Raw genomic sequence first — 15625 nt, forward strand, 5'->3', positions numbered from 1 at the left:
AAAGCCTTTAATATTGGGGTGTAGGGTATAACCACAATGGGTTTCTTATTGTATAGTGGAATCAATGAGTGGTATACATGCAGAAGGTCTAATAAATTCAGTGGATTGGGTACACCATGTGGCTTGAGAGGTCACATGTATCACACAGATTGTATCTGGCAGAGTGTTGCATTTGAGTGTTAATTTGCACTACACCGATGTACCTCCACAGAGATACTCTGCTTCCCAAATGTATTGTATCAATGTGGATACACCGTAATAAACAGTACTGGAGTGGTCTACATACATGTTGACTTATATGATTAATTTGTTAATGTATAATAACACAGTGAGTGATATACACATAAAAGATCCTATATGCTTAAATGGATTAAGTGTCACGTATAGCCTAAAAATCCAAATGAATCACACAGATTATATCTCCTAGTGTATAGCAATTTAGTGTTGTATTACACTGCACCGGTGTATCTCCACAAAGATTGTCTGCTCTAGCAGTTTTTTTGTGCAGATAGGGATACACTGTGGTAAAAAATGAGAGCAGTCAACATGTGTGTCGACCTAGGGGTTGTTATACTGCAGCAAAGTATCTCCACAAATGTTCTCTGTTTCACAGGTTTATTTAGAGATACACTGTGATCAATAGCGCTAGAGCAGTAAAACCGTGTGTCGACCTGTATGTATATTAGCACCAGTGCATAGTATACACATTGAAGGTCTTATAGCTTTAATGGGTAAGTACCACATATGACCAGAGGAATCAAATAAATCACATAAACTGTGTCTTCTAGTGTGTAACAGTTAAGTGTTATATTACACTGCAACAATGTATCTCTACAGAAAGCGTCTGCCTAACACGTCTATTATGCAGATAGGGACACACTGTGCAACGCAATACTAGAAAGGTCTACATATCTGTCGACCTAAATGATTATTTGTAAGTTCATAGAAAGTGGGGATAGCAGTATGAGTCTAGAGAAGAGTATCCTCCTAGTTATTATCTGCAAAGATCAATAACTCCTAAAGTGCATAATGTCAGGGCTCATCCTACATGGTAATTAGTATATTCATACTAAGTGATGGATTAATTGACATGAGCATATCATAGCATATGGAGGCTTAATTTTCAATAGTCTGGTTATATAACCAAGGCGTATGAATTCTCATGTATCCTATGATGTTATCCTTCCCACTATGTATAAATAATGACAAGTAGGAATTGTTTTGTGAATAACCCTGTTGGTGTCGCAAGGTAATATAACCCCCAACCCCAATATAACCCCAACACGTGGCAATAATGAATGAACTTGAAATGTGGCTTTCCTAGTCTGGGGCTCTCCCTAAGGGTATATGTGATATAAAAAGGTACAGATCAAAATGCAATCCTAGTCATATGAGCGAGTTCAGTGAGCGACACCGCTAGCCGGCGTGTGCTTCGCTACAGCTTTTTCCAGGCCAACTCGGGAGTTGCTTAAATACCTCACAGCCAGTGGGCGCGGCTAATCACTGTCAGTCCACAAAAAATATTGACAGTTGCTGCGTTCTATGAGCATCCCGCTATGCAGAAGATCTCGCAGCGGATTGGTGAGATGTTACCCTGACATCCTATAGGTGTGTACAACCTATTTGACACAGTATATGTTTTAATTAATCATTTGTGGCACATCTTAAAGGAAAAAAACTATAAATAACAAGAGAGCAAACCTAAGAATAGAGAAAGTCTATTTAATGTGCGGATGTAATCATCCGATTGATCGGAGAATTTATGCCTGCCTACACCTGAAAATAAGGGGAGAAAGATTCTCGTCCTAAAGAGTTGTTTGTCGTATTGAAGTACATTTATTTATATATGCAAAGTCTATCTAATTTATTTCATTTCGCACGCAACCAATAATTGAATGTCCAGATTTATAACCAATGAATATTATTTATGAATGTAAACTGATGAAACTGTATCATGGATTACAAAATATAACAATACAGGTATTATACATAATAACGATTATTGCTCCAGCATCCTTAAATAAAGCTAACCTCAGTGATGTATAATGTGTATGTGAATTACAGCGCGGGAGGGGGCGTGGCTATGAAGCAGCCATTTTGTGATACCAAGTCTTTGTGTCCGCCATTTTGTGTACTGCCGCATGGCACACAAAGGAACCTTATCAATCTACAGGCTCAAACAGCGGCCTGGCAATCACACATAAACTGCCTGTACTTTCATATAATTGCTTATTCACAACATTTATTCCAAATTACTCCTCTAACCTGCATTTACACGGTACTCACGATCCTGAATATAACTCGCATATTCAGCAAACACACTTTACCTGCAGCATACACAATTAATATCATTTAAACTACAATGTACTTCTCTGTACAGAACACCTAACAGGCGCTATACAATCTATGGCCTTGTTATATCATACTCACATCACATGCCGATACACACACACCATCCGAGCATCATGCTATCAACATTTGTATCATATACGTTGGATTTATCCGATAGTTTATCTAGATATTCTCACATGATATCACATAAAGCATTCACACTCTTTAATACACAGAGTCCATACAATGTTCACGCATAGCCTTACACATGCGTTCAGATTCCTGCGTCCCTTTGAGAACACCTCACTGCCTTTCATACAATATAGTCCATACAATATACTACAAAACTCCTTTGCAATCAAAACTAGGACACACAAGGGCCAGTCCACACATCAATGTTAACCGATTAACTACACAAAAGCCACACTGCAGGCCTGAGCCTGAGCACATGTCTACAATTGATTCTAGGCCTACACTTTGTCCACATGTAAACGTACACAGCTATCTCTACCAATTTAAACATATCCTTGCTCACAAATCATAACAGCTACACATACCCATATGTATATCAGATTCCAATCCTCACTTTATCTCTTACAGTCACGTTTCACATACCTTCCAATCATATCACCTTCTCATACCATCAACACTCCATACCAGACCCATACTCTCATGAATAGCTCTATCCCTTATCAATATTCCGAGCCCTGCCTGATACACAGTAAAATAAACATTTGGTACTCATTCCTCAATCATGTCCTGGCGAATTCAGTTCCATAGCTCCTTTCGTCTGCTGCTAAAATCACACACTGAACTTGCACATTTTCCCCTGCTTTTCAAGAGAACTCTCGGGGGGAGGGGAGAATCTTATTGTCTTCCCCTGGTATCACTTAGCTTATAGACACGCCCCCTGATACTGTTTTTCCTGGCTGACTTACTGGTGTAAGGGAATGCTAATGACTTCATTTCTAATGCTGGTTTTTTAATGTGATTAACTTATAATTTGTTATAACATGTGAGGGTGACATGATATGAAATTCTAATAACTATCATCTGACAGCTAGTGTAGTTTCGCACATTTAGAGACTAAGCATGACAATATATGTGAATCTAAAAATATCTAAATTAATATTCGATCTTTTCCTTACTTATGAGATATGAATAATATTTATCTCAGACTATATTAATTTAGTGGGCATGATTATAATTATAATTATGGAAATTATATGCTGGGAAAAATTAGGCATTGACAGTCGTCCCTTTGACAGTAAATAAAACTGTCACATTAATAATGCATAATTTCCGCATTAATTTTCATAATTCATAAAATTTCAATATTTTTCATAAAAATATTTTTCATTGATAAAAAAAAGATTTTTAAAGGGTGGAACTTATGTGTATGTGTAGAAAGAAAGGGGATGTATCATTTTTGCGCAATGGCTTAATCCGAGATTAATAATAAATGGGGGAGTGCATTTACTTAACGCCGGCATGTCCAGACTATGACCTCACAATAGTTGTAGGGCCACAGCCCAGACACACACGACTGAATGATACATTTGGGGAGTGTATGTGTAGTCTATGTGGGTGTAGTGTTCCTGCATAGGTGTTGTGTAACCTACCGCAGGGTGTACAGGGTTGTACAACCTTCATATGTCCTACAAAGGATGCTGGGAAAACATTTGATGAACAATCATAACAAACAATTTTTTTTACAGAGTATTATAAAGATTTTCCTGAAAGAGTGGAGAACAGTCATTTCTCCTTGGGCAGTAGGGGATTAAAAAACCTGAATAGGGTCCCAGGATAAAAAACCTTCTACGCCTTTTGGGTCATTCCTAGTGTCTCTTGACATTAAAACTAAGGGCCAAAAAAAAGTCTCTAGTGGGTCTTCTGTTCCTCACGACGTGGGGTCGTCTAGGGGTCATCATTCTCTTGGTTGGCTTGTGTATTTCGTCGGCTCTTGGGGCTTTCTAGCTGGGTTCCTGTCCAGTCATCTGTCGGTATCCAAGTCGTCATCTCGAGGACCATCGTCTGTCTACGGCTGGGCTCATCTCTCCTTCTCCATTGCATCTGTAGGAAAAAGAAGTATCAATATTTTTGCATTTCTACCTATTTTCCCTACCATCCTTGGCTTCTTGTATTCCATCCGATCCACTTGTAGACTTCCGATAGTTCTGTCGTCGACTTGTTTCCCTGCAGAGACATAAACAGAAAGAACTTCCCAAACGTTAAAAATATCCCGCCTCCCACATCAGTGAAGCTTCTACACTCTAGAGTGCTATAGTTTAACCCTCGCCTTACTGTCTTTCGACACTAGGTGGCGCTCTAATTTATTTAAGGGTATTTCCACCCTGTACTACCAAACCTCTTTCAATTTAACCTCTATACCACTCCATATATTACAAATACAGTTGTCTGAGCCAGATAATCTGTGTTCTTCTTCGGAAAAATGTGACTAGAGGAAATCTGAGATATTCAGAATATTCAATCTCTCATTTTCCTCTTCTCTGTCTAATCACTAGGGACTATCAGTTACTTGACATCTGGACCTAACACTATCAATATCTTGAGATTTATAAATCTCATTTAAAAACACTAATATATATCTCGTTGTCTAGGGGATGAAACTTTTTCAACGTTAGGTCCATACGCTCTCCAAGCAATTAGGAGCAACAGGGGTTTCCAAATTCAATGCGTCACATTTGACCGGGTCCAATCACAGCTCTTTCCGGCTTACTAAACAACACAAAGAAAAACAAATCATTAGACACCTTACATGACATATGTCTGATTCTGAGAACCATCAAAACAAACAATAACAATCAAACAAACAAAAAGAGAGTACGTATAAACTAACTTCCATTTCTCCTTATCTCCTTACCTGATTCCTAAGAACCTGGACTGACAATTACACCACATACAAGTCACCACTAGGTGGCTATTAACTTTTTAACCACTTCCCTATGCCTATGTGTTCACATACATATGTGTCATGGGAACTATATGTCATGTAATGAACAAGCATGTTTCAAAAACAAATTTCCTTACACGTCATTACCCTGGTACCAAGGGCAGATCGTATGCAGTACTCCTTTGAGTAGAACATGTTATCTTGTTCTCTACCTTTCCTCGTGTTCTATACCTGTATGTCTTACCATAGTCTAAACCTTCATGTGTTTGCTGTAATATTGTGTACTACGTTTAAATCTTTAATCTATTTGCTAAAGGGGAGAAAGAAAGTTTAGGAGTCTTGTTTGCTTCAGTTCTTCATGTGTGCGACATCTCTGCTTCTCTATACCTACAGCAGTTATTAACCTGGGGATGTAATTAACTTCAAATACAATTTGGCATTCTCAATTTATCTTGTTACCTTAATACTTATTACCTGAGTCAGTGTGAAACCAGTATACCTACTTCTCCAGCTGTCAATTTGGCGTCAACTGTACATTCTCTTACCACTTGGGAAAAACAAACATCCTCTCTGGCTGTTTGACTCCGCCTTACATTTGACTTCTCTCGTCTCGGAGATGACAGCGGTCTTGAATATTACGTCAACACTTACTAACCCTTCACAAGGAGTTGACACAGGGTATAGGTTAGTCAGTTTCACAATTACATCAGACACTTTAGAATAACTGGTCCCATTATATACGAATGGGGGGGGGGTATTGCTATTCTGCATCAACAGTCTAATTGCATCTTTGTCATCACTTTTCCTATTGCCATTTTCCTATACCACAGTTTTAAACAAACACTATGCCTCCTCTTACCTCGCGTTGATGAGAGCAGACATTATTTTTCAATTCTTATTGTGTAATTCATCCGGTTCGAAGCTGCCAGTACCTGGAAATTCTACTATTTATATACTTCATCTTGTGGTGAGTTACTGCATTACTCACCTGTATGTCTACCTGACATTTCCTTTGAACTCAGCGGTCCTTCTTGGGTCCGCTCGGTTCTTCCCTAAATATCACAGTATCCCTGTGTAGCCCGTATGGGCACAGCTAGCAGAAACCGGTGGGCCGTTTATCAGTGAGTCACTCCCAATTCACTCCTTCTCCACAAAATGGCACTATTCCGCACCTAAGCGTGAAGCCCACTATGCGAGGTAAAGTACTCAATCACCAAGTCTTTCAACTAGTAGCGAACTACTAGCCAACTTGCAAGGCGCGGCCAGATTTTTCCAGGACACAACAAAACTTATTTTTCCTGTATCCCCAAAAACTGGAGGAGCTCAGCGGAATTCGAAGTTCCGATTTTCGCTCCTATACCCTTCCGGTAGACCAAAATAGGTAGGTCTACGGAAGGGGCAGTAAAATGGGTACGTCGACTCGTACGTCGTCGCGTATCCCCCGTGTGTCCTATTTCAACACACAATCCTTAGCGCTAAGGGCAATCCTTTCACCTTCCAGGAATTTCTACATCTGGGTACCATTCACTTTAACATTACTATCTATATTTCTGTACAGAAATTTTCCTTGGTCGGCAGCTCTTATACTGGATGTCACACGAGTGTTCCCTTGACTATCAATGGGAATTTAATCAATACTATTTGAATTTCTTGAATTTTTGATCAATAATAAAAGAATCCTGTTTGTAACTCAACAGGAGTCTTACTCAATTTATGAATTGTAATTATCACACAATTAATTATCACTACCCATCCTTGGGCATTTACCTGTACAGCGTACCTAGGCAATCACATGTGCCCGCACATGTGTCCGTCACGCAAACAGTGTCTCACTGAGCGGCAGACGTTGACACCCATGTGTCCGAGTCCCGCCTTCTTTTGCATACTTCGCAACATATTTGCCTCCTTATATAGGCACTTCACTTCTACTTAACTTAACTATTCAAGAAATCCCAATAGCACACTCTTTCTATAACATTTGTGGTTTGCAAGGATATGGCACTATGAATTTAACACCTCTTACAACACTGTAGATATCTCACATTCACAGGGGAAAACAAATGCAATTTTACTCTTAACAGGTACAAACTCCACACAGTACAATACCTCTTACCAATTTTCGTGCACTTATGCATTTGGGGTAACAGATCATAACAGAAAAAAAAAACTTTTGTTTCTATTGTGAACTATTGAAACTGCAGTCTCTGGTGCTGAGAGAAAAAAAAAACAAATAAATCAATCCTATTCAAATGCCCCCTTTCTAAGAGAAGTTCCTTGTCTAAGTTTCCAGGTTCAATCTATTGTCTCAACACCTTAATTTACATCTAAATACCCTCTGGCTGGCCCTTTTTAAAAGTTAAGAATCTTTTTCTTTTCTGTATTATATGCTTAGGAGAAAATCTGTCTTTTAGCCTGAAATAAAAAAAAAAAAAAATGTTATATATCATAACTTGGTAATAATTACTTTCAGTTTCAGGTTTAATACTTTAGAGTAACATTCAAATTTCATACTGCTTGGAATTTGTTGATTTTAACTATACCTGAATTTTTTTTCTATTGACTGGTATTTTATCTCTCTCTGCTTTTATCTTTCTAAAGCAAAAAAATACTTATGACTCAATCCTATCAATTATGGGAATGAAAGTTTACCATTAAACACTCTTAACACTGTCCTATTATTCTCATTACCATATATTGAAGGATATACTAAAAATAAAATAAATTTATTTATTAGAAATAGCATTTTTACCCAGAATTCTTTGCAGCATACAATTATACATATGGCTTTCTCAGGTTGAGATGGTCTGCAGTAAAATACCTGCAATTTATGGCTATACATTATTCCCTTATAATCCGCTTCTGCTGCAATTATAAAAGATGTGCATTTATTTAAAATTTGCACTGCTTATAAAACAATTCAAATTTAAAAAAAAAACAATTCAACCTGAAACAGCCCTTGCCAATCATATCTGGCTATTATTTAAAAGATAAACATCAAAAGGAGATAACATTGCGTGTGAGAAAACAAACTATTATAACAAATATATACTTATAGAATTGCATCTTGATATTTAAATATAAATAAATGTTTTTCCTTTTGTCCCAAAGTTCAAATTAGAGCTTTGTAATACTACAGATCCAACACAGGCCCCTAACCGGCAGTAACATGGAAACACACAAAAACGCACCAGAAAAAAATAAAAAAAAAACTTTTTCTTCCTTTCTGGTAGATGATCCCACACCTGCCGATATTCGCAACCCTGCGCATATCTGCACATCGTCAAATGCTTAATCCCCGGACTGAGACCCCATCTATTGAAGTACATTTATTTATATATGCAAAGTCTATCTAATTTATTTCATTTCGCACGCAACCAATAATTGAATGTCCAGATTTATAACCAATGAATATTATTTATGAATGTAAACTGATGAAACTGTATCATGGATTACAAAATATAACAATACAGGTATTATACATAATAACGATTATTGCTCCAGCATCCTTAAATAAAGCTAACCTCAGTGATGTATAATGTGTATGTGAATTACAGCGCGGGAGGGGGCGTGGCTATGAAGCAGCCATTTTGTGATACCAAGTCTTTGTGTCCGCCATTTTGTGTACTGCCGCATGGCACACAAAGGAACCTTATCAATCTACAGGCTCAAACAGCGGCCTGGCAATCACACATAAACTGCCTGTACTTTCATATAATTGCTTATTCACAACATTTATTCCAAATTACTCCTCTAACCTGCATTTACACGGTACTCACGATCCTGAATATAACTCGCATATTCAGCAAACACACTTTACCTGCAGCATACACAATTAATATCATTTAAACTACAATGTACTTCTCTGTACAGAACACCTAACAGGCGCTATACAATCTATGGCCTTGTTATATCATACTCACATCACATGCCGATACACACACACCATCCGAGCATCATGCTATCAACATTTGTATCATATACGTTGGATTTATCCGATAGTTTATCTAGATATTCTCACATGATATCACATAAAGCATTCACACTCTTTAATACACAGAGTCCATACAATGTTCACGCATAGCCTTACACATGCGTTCAGATTCCTGCGTCCCTTTGAGAACACCTCACTGCCTTTCATACAATATAGTCCATACAATATACTACAAAACTCCTTTGCAATCAAAACTAGGACACACAAGGGCCAGTCCACACATCAATGTTAACCGATTAACTACACAAAAGCCACACTGCAGGCCTGAGCCTGAGCACATGTCTACAATTGATTCTAGGCCTACACTTTGTCCACATGTAAACGTACACAGCTATCTCTACCAATTTAAACATATCCTTGCTCACAAATCATAACAGCTACACATACCCATATGTATATCAGATTCCAATCCTCACTTTATCTCTTACAGTCACGTTTCACATACCTTCCAATCATATCACCTTCTCATACCATCAACACTCCATACCAGACCCATACTCTCATGAATAGCTCTATCCCTTATCAATATTCCGAGCCCTGCCTGATACACAGTAAAATAAACATTTGGTACTCATTCCTCAATCATGTCCTGGCGAATTCAGTTCCATAGCTCCTTTCGTCTGCTGCTAAAATCACACACTGAACTTGCACATTTTCCCCTGCTTTTCAAGAGAACTCTCGGGGGGAGGGGAGAATCTTATTGTCTTCCCCTGGTATCACTAAGCTTATAGACACGCCCCCTGATACTGTATTTCCTGGCTGACTTACTGGTGTGAGGGAATGCTAATGACTTCATTTCTAATGCTGGTTTTTTAATGTGATTAACTTATAATTTGTTATAACATGTGAGGGTGACATGATATGAAATTCTAATAACTATCATCTGACAGCTAGTGTAGTTTGGCACATTTAGAGACTAAGCATGACAATATATGTGAATCTAAAAATATCTAAATTAATATTCGATCTTTTCCTTACTTATGAGATATGAATAATATTTATCTCAGACTATATTAATTTAGTGGGCATGATTATAATTATAATTATGGAAATTATATGCTGGGAAAAATTAGGCATTGACAGTCGCATACCATAAGTATCAATATAGCCAATTCTAACAGTATCCATGTCACCTTCATCAAGATTATGACTATTGATTTATCATACTTTTGGAATGTCATCATCAGGATTATGCCAGCAATGAGAAGAACAGAATCCATTTATGATAGTGACCCCAATAGATACTACATGTCCTGTTGCTGCATAGTCTAGGGTTCAAGACATGTATATAAGTCAAAAGAAAGTGAGGGAAAATAACATTGCTTCTATCTGGACTCCTGGGGTTGAAGGAACATGTTTGTGGAACCTGTCTATCACCTTATTGTAGTGATCTTCTGAATTGGACTGATGCGGTGATACATAGTATAATTTATTGATTACCTGTCACGTAAAAAAAAAAAAAAATGATAAATAGTGAATGACTCCGTGTGTAACTTAATGTGTAATTCCTTATAAGTAACCAGCCCATTAATACTGGCTGTACATTGAATACTCATTTTATCTAATAATAATTTTAAGAGTGCTGATATCTTGATCTTTTATTAATTCTAATTGGTGCATATAAGATACAGTGACATCATGTTTCCTGTTATCAAATACTGAGTGCCTAAAGTGATTGAAATATTAATCCAAAATGAGGGAAACTATTTCATAAGAAATAGAATGGTGTGCTTATGAGTTGAGTGAAGGGTGAGAAAAGAAAAAGGAATATTGGTACAAATAAGGTATAATATTGGTAATGACAAGTGTATATAATTCAAAAACGTGAATCTGAAGAATAATGGTGTAAAACAGACATGGTGAAAATAAGTGACTAGTGATAAGAAAAACATTTAAAAGGTAATAAATTATAAAATGAATTGATAGCCAACTAGTAGTGTTGGCATAGTAAATTCATGGTAGGTAATTGCATATGTTATATAGGGCCTTATTCTGGTTGAAGCGGCCGGGCCGTACGTGTACGTCCCGGGATTTTTTATGATCTGCGCATGCGTACATGCGCTAATGCGCAGGCGCGACCACTCACCAACGCTTACGGACGGGTCTCTACGTGCGAAAAAACCTGTACGCGAGTGTACGGGTATTGGGGGCGGCATAGGGGCGTGAAGAGGGGAGCGGCCGAAATAATGAGGGAAAATGGGCGTAAATATGGGCGTACACGGGGGTGTGCACCAAAAATGAGCGGTGCTACTACCGCACGATCGACTAAGGCACCGTTCATTTCGGACACAAAACAGGCGGCCGCCAACCGCCATCTCAAACCACCCCTACAGATACCGCATGCCAGCGTGCGCCTGAGTTTGCTAATTAACGCTGATTCCTACTCAAACACATACACCTGAATGTAATAAGCAATGCTGCAGTCTATTAAGTCCAAACCATGATTTCACTACCTGCAAGCCACACACAGCACTCAAACACATTGGAAGCTTATCTTTCTATACTTCTCGACATTTAAAGGTTTGTTTAATTTAAGGTAAGAATCTTTTGAAGACCTGCTTATATATGCTAAGGTAGCTATTTGCTAAACAGTTAGACACATTCACTACGTGCTTTCATAGACTTTACACAGTAGCACACTCAATCTACACAAGTCGACAGTTGTCAACGTGTTCACTCTAATACAAACATAGGTTTTGTATTTAGGATACAATAACATAAACCACATCTAACACCTACAAAGGATGTTTCAGCAATGTTTTAAGCCCATGACCACTATTTTGCACACAATCTTTGTATAGTACCCAAAATACAGAACTGTACCACTATCTCATCTGCTATGAATTGTATTTGACTACACTCTGGATGTAAGATGCCACCAATAACATTATTGCACTCACATCTCTCTAACAAAGGATTCCTACATCTGCTTATGATACTGTAAAATCATATATATTTAAAAACTTATACATGTTTGTTCACAAGCAATTTTATCATGTTTGGCCCATTCACACATCTTTTTTTAGGGAGGACACATATGCATTCCTACACAAATTTACCTTTTCACCCTTGTTTGTCTGCCTCACCCACTCCATGAGGAAAGCATTGTTCTGGACCTGCTTTTACCTACTACTGTAGGAGCTACCTCACCTGCACACAAACTGCTTTCTCACCTATTAAGTTGCTCTGCACATGTGCTGACACAAACTAATTAGCAGGGAAAAGTTGGATAGGAACATGGGAATGGCCATGGAGAGGGTTACACATGGGAAACTTCGACCACACTTCAGCAAATGTTCAAAAATACCCTGGTCAGTAAGTACACATAAATCTAGTATTTGTTTCACACAAGAAATTACACATACAACAATTTTGATTTAATTGGTAAAATAAATTTATTTGCTGTTCAGCATCACAGCTTATTTCACACTTTAATGTCAGAAATCAAATAAACAAATAAAATAGACACAAAAATAAAAAACAGCATATCTCCAAACATGTGTTACCCTGCAAATGCAATGGTGAAAGAAATGGGGACACCAGAATACGTACTGCAACAACCAGGGTGAATACTAAGCAAGATACACACCACCAAAAATTTATCCTGCATTTGTAGAGGTCAAAATAAGAACTTTAATGCCCATGGCACGCAAATGGATAGATGGCCAACTCAGGAAGTGGATGTCCAGTGCAATTTAAACATTTGGGGTCCAACCACAGAGGAAGTGAACCAGGTCTCATTATTTGGGCCCTTTTTTCCCCCTTTTAGATGGGGCCTTGGGGACAGGGGCCTTTGGCTCAGCTGGCTTGCGGCGTCTTCCCCTAGTGGACACAGGAGGGTCAGCAGAGGTGGAAGGGTGGGGAGCAGCTTGGGGTGGGCCAGCAGATGGGGGATTGTCCCTTAGGGACCTGGCGGTGGTCAGCTGCTCCGCAAGAAGTTCATTCTGGCGGCTGAGGTGTTGGCCAATGCTTAGCATGCCAGCCGCCAGAGTGTCATTAATGCGGTTCAAGGCCTCACAATGCAGCCTGTTTGTGGCCTTCCACTCCGCCAGAAATTCCGCCACCTGCTGTTGACGGATCGCAGCATCCACCCCTTGCTGCTCAATCCTCTCCAGCATCACCAACACGCTCTCATCCCATGTCTCCTGTGGCTGGGGCTGGGGGCGACGTCTTGGTGGAGGCTGGACCACTTGCTCCACCTGTGGCTCTGCAGAGGAAGATGCTGCCGGTACATCCTGGCTTTCTGCTTCTGCTAGGATAATAATTGAAAACAATGTCACCATCACATACGCACAAAAAAATCTCTTTCAAAATACAATGCATTACTGTGACTTACCATCAAAAGCAGCATCAAAGACCTCCGCCGGGAGCTCACTGTCCATATTGGAGATCCCCCTGACCTCGCCCACATCAATGACGTCCAAGGCGTCCTGCTCCAGGGGGGTATACTCCAAAGTATCGGGCATAGGACCTCTCCCGGTGGACATGCTGTGGTTGTACTGGTCAGTCATCTTCCTCTTCAGTGTACTTTTGAAGTCGGTCCACCTACAAGTTTAAAAATACAAATATCACCATGAGATATGTGCACCACTGTGCTACGTGACATTTCCTAGTGTGGGTGATCTTATGTTTTTTATCCATATGTGTCCCACACACACATTAATGTCTCCATTAGGAGGCATTTCAGTGTCTAATCTCATTCATTAGGCCACTAAATGCACATACATAGATCACTATGCAGAAATGACATCATCCCTGGCCAAATTAGGCACCTCCACCTGTTGTGAAACTACACATTCCACCATAGCTTGACAGTGTGGTTATTATGGAGTCATTTAACTATGGGATGGCATACTGGGATGTGTAGTTTCTCACCAGCTACATGTGCACAGTTTGCTCATTCTTGTTTAAGTTGCATCATATGGAACATGTAAAGGTGGCCATACACGTTACAATTATTGTATACAATATTGTATACAATAATTGTAACGTGTATGGGCACCTTTACAACAACTCTTTCCAAAACACACTTTCTCTTGTCCTATCACATACTTCACATGAGCAGAACTGTGCCCATAACCTCACATCACACCAATGGTGCATGTTTCATATATCAATGTGGGTTATTAGACATGGTTGTGTTCACATGTGACATTGAAGTGTAGCACTATCTACAAACACACCTTTCTATTATTCTCAAAACATACATGTAACATATGTACACACATATGACATTATCAGGGGGACAAACACACTTGCCTTTTCTTTACCGCTTGCCAATCTCTGACCACTGGTGACACCTGGTTCACTTCCTCTGTTATCTTGTCCCAAAGGTTTCTCCTTGCACTGGCACCCGGCTTCCTGATTGGCAATTCTATCCATTTGCGTGCTCTGGGCACTAAAATTCTTAATTCGGCCTCTACAAATGCAGGGTTTCTCTTTCTGGTGGTGGTATCCTGCTCAGTCCTCACCCTCGATGTTGCAGCTTGTTTTCTGGTGGCCCCAGTTCTCTCACCATGCACCTGCTGGGTCACACCTGTTTGGAGAGATGCAACCTCTTGTTCTGGCTGGTTGCTTGGCCCTTGTGGAGCTGGTGGAGGTTGAACAGGGCCTGTTACTGAGGGGCCCGCTTGGTCTTGGGTCCTCCTTGTCCTCTCCTGCTCCCTCTGCCTCAACCTTTCAAGCAAGGATTCTGCTCTTGCTCTCTGGAGAGCGTCCTCAGCTGCGGAATCGTCTGAACTAGACATGTTTGCAGCAATTGTGGCCTGCATCTGACTGAATATTTATATGTTAATCTCCCGCCATGAACAAGGGGGCGTATATTTTTCCCCGCAATGTACTTGCTCATTTACGCCGATATTTCCCGCCGATAATTGCCGCTTAAATTACGCAGGTCTCCACGCACCTGATCAATCACCTGAATATGCACATACACAGGTTGTGGAGCATTGTGTTCTGCAGCGTGAAATGTGTGCACCTGTCATTCCAATGATGAGTGTTGTCAGCTGGTATCTGTTGGAGTTCGTGTATGCTTTGTGAGTCACATTTCAAAACATCACGTTATAATGCTTTCCTTACATATGTAATGAGTATGAAATTGTCATACACCAACATGTTGCATTGTGCCCCTTTAAGCAGCGTATTTATAAGTAGACGGTTGCGTGTATTATTTTCCGCACACTGTATATACAGTACGGCTCTCCATGGAAATCGGTGTATTGTGCCCCCTTTAAGCAGCGTATTTATAAGTAGACGGTTGCGTGTATTATTTTTCGCACACTGTATATACAGTTCCTCTCTATACATTGAATGCTTGCTGTTGGTTTTGGTCTGTGTATATCGGAACGGTCCGCGTAAGTTTCTATTCGCATCCAGTTTGTTAATGTAAG

This window comes from Crinia signifera, chromosome 4 (assembly GCF_055691185.1).
Source record: "Crinia signifera chromosome 4, ASM5569118v1, whole genome shotgun sequence".
Taxonomy (NCBI): Eukaryota; Metazoa; Chordata; class Amphibia; order Anura; family Myobatrachidae; genus Crinia; species Crinia signifera.